This window comes from Octodon degus, unplaced genomic scaffold, assembly GCF_000260255.1.
Source record: "Octodon degus isolate 3935 unplaced genomic scaffold, OctDeg1.0 scaffold00096, whole genome shotgun sequence".
Taxonomy (NCBI): domain Eukaryota; kingdom Metazoa; phylum Chordata; class Mammalia; order Rodentia; family Octodontidae; genus Octodon; species Octodon degus.
In genome coordinates this window covers 9,948,122-9,955,172 of record NW_004524672.1, presented here as the reverse complement: position 1 = coordinate 9,955,172, position 7,051 = coordinate 9,948,122, and the positions used below count along the sequence as shown (strand labels likewise).

Sequence of the window (7,051 nt, the reverse complement as noted above, 5' to 3'; positions counted from 1 at the left end):
GAAGAAGAAGAAGAAGAAACACAACCGTTTTAAATACATACTGTACATAAACAAAATTTTAGTGTTTTTGCACCATTATAATTTCCTGAGGGAGCCAGGAGTGGTGGCGCACACCTGTAATTCCAGTACTTGGGAGGCCGAAGCAGGAGGATCATTGCAAATTTGAGACCAGCCTGGGCTACAAAGTGAGCTCAAAGCCAGCCTGAGTGGCATAGCAAGATCACTCCACTTCTGCTGCCTGCCAGGAAGGAAAGAAACAGCTGCCTTCAGCTTCTCCCATAAGGGGCAGCTTCAAGCAGGAAGGAATGTAACAGACACCTTTCTCTCCAAGTGCTGTTGTACTCAAGCAAAGGCTTGGTGTTTTGTTACTTGCCTCTGTGGCACTGAGCTAAAGTACCTAGAGGGAAGTGGCCTCCAGCCTTTGACTTTTGTTAACTTTGCTTTAAGGGACCCACAAATTGATATGCTATACTTAAATGGTATGACGTTGAAGTAAGTCTAAACAACAGATAAAGCTTTGAAAAAAAAATGCCCCATATTTTAGAAAAACATCAACAGAAAATTCCCACGTTGTCTTCAAGTGGTATAGTCAATGGACCCTGTCTAAGAGCTACAACCAAATGCTTCTGTCTGTTAAAGGCCACCCTGGCTATGCTTGTATCACTGTATCTTCATCCTCTAACTACAATAAATGTTGAGACTTGCTGAGTCCTTGATGAAAAAGCCATGTCTACTGGAAATACTAAAAGGTCTACCGCCTCTGTTAAGGCAAGTAATAGCTAAATGATGTGGCTAGTAATGTTTCTGAAATTTCCCAGTGGTAAACAACCCTGAAAGGACACACAAAACAGAAAGACAATTTATGCATATTCAGAATCACCTTTTTCTCATGCAACACTGGTGCCTTACATCAGGAAGATTAAATAGAACATTTATACATATCCTTCATCCATGTCCCTTCTCCCTCTGTGAGCATGTATGTACTTGTCCTTCCTTGGTCTCCAAGGCCATGGATGGTTATGGACTACATTTCCGCACAAGAGTACAGTCTGAGGGGATGGAAAGACAGCTTAGCAGTCTAAGTGCCTGCCTGGCAAACACAAGAACATGAGTTCAATCCCCGGTACAGCAACCCTGGGTGCATTGTGCCAGCCCCGAAACTGGGGATGGTGGTGCACAACTATGAGCCCAGTCCTGGGGATGCTGAGACAGGAGGATCACTATAAGTCCAAGCTGTATAGTGAGACCCTGTACCAAATAAATTCAAAAATATTTTTAGAGTCCAGTTTGGTTTCCTTCTTGCTTAGGATATGTTGGGGGTCTTTTCTTTAATTGTTCCAGCTGTCTGCATACACCACAGACTCTGACTTGTTAATTGTGTCACTGTGATGTCCCCCGACTGGCCTAGTTGTGCATATATGACTAGGCCCCAGCGTAATCCCATTTGGTGTTTTTCCATTGACAGAGCATAGGCAGGATCATGCTGATGAACAGAGTGGCCCCTAGGACCACAGCAGATGCTACACCCACCATCATGGAAACTGGAACCACAGGCAGGTGCTCTTTTTCCACTACATAGAGCCTAATTTGTCCAGGTCAGGCAACAATAATGTCAGGAGGGTTTATGACATCACAGATGTAGATGATGCTATATATAGATTGCATATTTTCTATGTTGATTGATGTCTTTCTTGCTGAGGTCCCCAGTGGTTCTGACTCTGTTCTTAAATGGTAGGTAATTCCCAAGGTACACTTCCCCTTGGGAATAGTAGAAAATGACACAGTGGTGTTGGCTCCCTCAGGCTGGAAGCTCCAGGAGATGGAAGTCAACTTGCCTGTCATATTACTGGACTTGAATGTAACACGTCAGCTTCCCTTGTACCCCTCTGGTCACGAAGATCTCTTCACCCCCACTGTTAAGAGCACTGTCATCAGTACTGAGCACAGCCAATACCTATAGCCAGAAGCTGCAACACTGCCCTGGCTCCTGTGGGTTTGGCCATTGTTCAGCTCTGCCAGGTCTCTGCAGTGTGGCCTGGAGTAGGTTTATATCCACAGCAAAACACTTTGCCTTATTCTTATTCCATGTACTTGGTGGAAATGGGCTGAAGTAATGGGAGAAGACTAAAGAATGTGCAATAAAAATGAAATAAAAGAGCATGGTGTTCAAACCTGGTTGTACTTCAGAATCTCAGAAGGGGCCCAAACTACCTCATCTGTTCCTATGCATGCCAATCATCATGGTTCTCAGCCATATTAGCAAGTCCCATGAGCAGCCAAGCCAGCACCTCACAAAGGAACCAACCCAAGAGCCCTTGGCCCATCAGACTGGCCCATATATCTATGTCAAAGGTCCCTTTTCTGTGCTATAAGGGCATTCAATTCTGAGGAACCCTTGTGGGTGGATGGAAGAGAGAGTGTGGCAAGCATAACATAGTGTAGCAAGCCTACTAACCTCCAATCGGGGTCACACAGTTAGCTCTTCCCGAGGGATAGCTGAAGAATTTGTCAGTTGCCATGAAATAGAATACTCATTTCTAACCCAATCTTAACTCCAGAAAGACTCTCTCAGACTTGGATTTTCTTTTTTTTTTTTCCCTATCTTTTTATTGCAATGTAATATCAGGTATCAGTAAGGCTTGGACTTTCACTGGAAACCACAGTCTATGATTCAAGAGCCGTGAGTCTAAACTTTGCCTCCAGTAGTAGTCACACCGTGTTTGGAACAGTATGAAGGGAGGTCTTAGACCCTCAAAGAAGGGCATTGCTTTCTTCTTCACCATTCAGGCTATCTACCCACGGCATAAAGAACTTTGGAAGAGGAGTTGGCTTAAGAGTCAGAAAGCTGAACCTAGAAAGAATCTCTTTCTAGGTTCTAGGTTCTAGGTTCAGCTTTCTGACTCTTAAGCCAACTCCTCTTCCAAAGTCCTCTATGCTGTGGGTAGATAGCCTGAATGGTGAAGAAGAAAGCAATGCCCTTCTTTGAGGGTCTAAGACCTCTCTTCATACTGATCCAAACATATAGCCTCTCGTAGGGTCATTTGTACATAGCTTCATGAGCCTATGCTGTCTGTACAAATGGGCTAGGTAGAAGCTAGGCAGCCTATGGTTATCTCCTCCTGCCCTTTTCATGGAACTACACTGACTCATAAACTTTCCAGGGTGATCTTTACCCAGCTTATGTATTTAACTTCAAAATGAATACCAGACGTGAAAGGCCATTCAAACCAGTGCTGCCCTGAACCTGAGTCCAAATCTAGAACTTAAACCTTAGACCTTCTATCTGTCCCACAGCTACTGCCAAAGGTTATCCCTCCAAGTTAATGTTCTCAGAAAACTACTAGGAACACAATATTGCTATACAGTATGCACGAGGCATTGCCCAGTTTTGTTTTCACTACTATTTTTCAACCCCTAGTCTAGGAAACCTCCACCCCATGGTAGAAGCTGACTAACCAATTATGAATGAATGAATAAGTGAGTGAATGAATGAATATGGTAGGCACTGGTATGACCCCACATGGCTGAAGAAGTTAATCTGAGCTAGTAAGACATGGGAGCAAGACTACAGTACACGCAGTCAGGCTTCAGTGCCCCCATACAAAACCACTATCCTGTTTACTTCCCTGAACAGCAGAATTTTAGTTAAAAATCACAATCCAGTCTCTTCGAAGATCACAAACTGCAATTGCTCATATCATAGTTTATCTGTCATTACTAGGGTAACAAGGAAAAAAAAAAAAAAAAAAAAAAAAAAGCAGGCAGCTATTCCTGGTTGGAATTCTTTGGAGTTGGAAGGTTATATCTTTCTCCCATTCCAGCTGGTCCCCTGCATAACAGACTCCTTGAGCAACATCTCAGAATGTGACAGGGAAGAGGGGTGGGGAGGCTGGAGTTTGGGAGGAGAAACATTAGCTCCCAAGGCAGGACAATGGTGGGGGCGGGGAGAGCCCAGCACAGAGATCAAAGGGAGAAGGCTGGAATCAGTACTGAGCCAAGAAAATAGTGTCCCCTGCTGTAAGTACGACCGATCCAGGAGCACAGTGTACCAGCCACAAAGCGGGTCACTGCCCAGAGAGGGAGGGAAAGAATAAGGTCAGCCTTCTGTACAACCCATTCATCTGATTAACCCAGAGTCAATTCTAGCCAGCAACAGTCACTGGAATTACAGGACTGGGGGCAGGCAATGGATGCATCAATCCTTCCCTCTTCAGAATATGTCTGTGCTAACAGTGATCATGGAAGTCCTGCCTCTAAGAGTTCACCTTCATGTGAGAAGACAGACAGGTATCTGTTGTTTAGTTTCGTTTCCCAAGCAAAAAATAAAGGGCCCTAGGAACCCAGAGAAAAAGGGATGAGTTTCAGCTGCAAGTCCTGCAAAAACCTTTAAAGGTGCTGACTTTGAGGTAAGCCTTGAGAAGTTACTGAGTTTGGTGGAAACTTCTGATGAGGCACAAAGGTTTAAAGACACAGGTATATCTCATGTGACTAGCAGGGTCAGTTCATGTCCCCCAGGTTGCAAAGGACTGCACTCTGAATTAAGGTCACGCCCGTGGGAATTTCCTTGTGTTTTACAAAGTGACTTTCTCTCCTACCTAACCATTTGCCAAAGTTTCCTTGGCTTAAACTAACATTGAAACAATGATGAAGACTTAGAAGCTTTCTCTAGGTTTCCTTTTTAGGTTCTTGGCTACATTTACTTAAACTCTCTTAGTATTTCTTCACTATTGACTTCTAGAACTGTGACTTTACAACAACCATAATAGCAAAAGTCTTCTCTGGTCTCCAAGATCTATTTTACTCCCCCTGACCCCAACTCACAAGGGCTTTCGCTCTTGTTTACAACCATTTAAGAAGTTTCAGAGAAACTAAAGTTACAGGAATCCTGTGGGACACTTTATTTTCCCTTTTTGTCCTTACTGCATCCTACCTTGGGTCCTGGGGCTCAAACTCTCCTCTTTCATAGTAACTCCCATCTGTGCCAAGTCTAAAACCCGTTCCCAGTGATACAGATATTCTAAGACTCCTAGATCTGTTGTTGAGATCCCAGTGGCCACTCTCAACCAGGTATATGTGAAAGGTCCCCATCTCATCCTTTCTTTCCTCTTAGAGCTGTTTCAGAAAACAAACTTTTAGAATTCTGATAAGGGTCAATCCAAATATACTCCTCACCCTATGCACATGAGTCTCAGTCTGAAGAAAGATTTAACAGACAGAAGAAAAAGAGAAAACAAGATAACTGAAGCTCTCCGATACCCCTCTGAGTGGATCTTTGGCTCTGACACCAGAACCAGAAGCTGGCACGGCCCCAAGGCCATGGCATTGATCCCACAGTACCACAGCTGCCAGGTCAGCCCCAACACGGTACTCCCTGAGGGTAAGATGCCCTCTCCTCCTCCTGCAATGTGGCACACTCTGCTAATCTGGATCCAAGAGATTCCCTCTCTAGGCAGCCCAAGTCCCAGTATAGGAAATCATGGTAGTGTTCATTATTACCTGCTCTTAAGCATAAGAAAGAGAACATTTGAAAATTCTTCTAAAGTCTCACCTGCCAATAGTTTGCCAAACTAAATCAAAAAGAACAGGATAAATGATTTCAGAAGAGGACTATAATGAGAAAGACTCTTCAAGAAATACGACTTCCCCTCTGCCAAACATTCAAGTCTAAGAAATATTTACTATGATATTCAGGACTCTGTAGACACTGGGTTTACAACAGAGTGAACCAAAGAAATAAAATCCCCTGCCCTGGAAGTTTTTGTTCTAGAAGGGAGATCAATAGCAAACATAATAGCTAGCTAAAGCTTACACTCTGGGTGTGATAGCGTCATGGGGAAAGTAAATCAACCAAGGCACTGTGGAATGTGATGCAATTTTATTTTATTTTTTATGTAAATAGTTACTATTTTTAATTCTTAAAGTATTTCATAATAAATTCCAGAAGTTGCTAATATAACATGTATTTTTTTCTGTCCATATTATTGTTTTTCTGGATTGATTTAATTGGCTTTCTCTATCTTGCAATTTTAAACAGAGGTCAATGAAGGCCTCATCGGGAAATGATATTTAAAAAAAAACATTTAAATGGAAATGAGAAAATCATCTATATGGCTATAACATTCAGAGTCAAGTAACCGAATTTCCAGTTTACCTAGCCCAGTCCCAGTTTATGCTTACTATATCATTTATAATTATTAATAGACTTCTCTCTCTTAAGTGCCTCAATTTGAACAATTAGATGGTACCCAGTGTCAAGAAAAGGAGCATGGCAGATACATGGATATGTGTTTGTGTGCTTAATAAAAATTAGGAGGTAACACTGTAAGTTACTTTTCATTCTCTAAGATGGGAGACCATTAGAGCTAAGGAGCATAAAAGTGACATGATCTGATTTCACTGGGAGTGAAAGAAGCTGCTAAAATAAGCAAGTGAGGGAGACTGTTTCCCTACAGTAGGCCAGGGTGAAGGCAGTGGAAGTGATGAGAGTGCTGAGATTCTGGATTAATCTGAAGAGATGGCCAAGCTGGTGGACTGGGCAGCTGGACATGACAGCGGCCAGGTACGAGGAAGATGTTACAGACTGATGAATTAGAAACCTAAAATAGAATTCCTAAGTCAAAGACAACTTGACAAGGCACCAGTCCACAACATATACCCAGCTTCAGAGGAAAAAGCTGAGAGTCAGAAGGAAAGGTGAGCCCAGTGCCAGGGAAGCAGCAGCATTTACAAAGTAGTTTCTCAAAGAAGATTATCTTAGGAGATGGAGGCAGAGGCACAGACTAAAACAGAGAAATTGAATGATGGAAGAAAGAAAAGCAGAGGGCCAGCCAAACAGCTTAGTAGATTAAAGTGCCTGCAAGCAGGTGCAGGGGCCAGGGGTTCGATGCCTGGGCCTGCCATGCTGGCCCCACCTTTGGAGCATGCTGAGATGGCAACAGAGACTGGGTGTGGTGATGCACACCTGTAATCCCAGCTCTTGGGAGGCTGTAAATAGGAAGAAGGAAGGAAGGAAGGAAGGAAGGAAGGAAGGAAGGAAGGAAGGAAGGAAGGA

At 43.3% G+C, this 7,051-nt stretch overlaps 1 protein-coding gene and 1 pseudogene across 3 annotated transcripts in view; both read right to left on the bottom strand.

Annotated features, from left to right (window-relative positions):
• Nhej1 (non-homologous end joining factor 1) overlaps positions 1–7,051 on the bottom strand; it is an 89,426-nt gene that overhangs the window by 2,454 nt on the left and 79,921 nt on the right. The gene's annotated exons all lie outside the window — the stretch shown is intronic.
• LOC105743067 lies at positions 1,329–3,021 on the bottom strand (annotated as a pseudogene).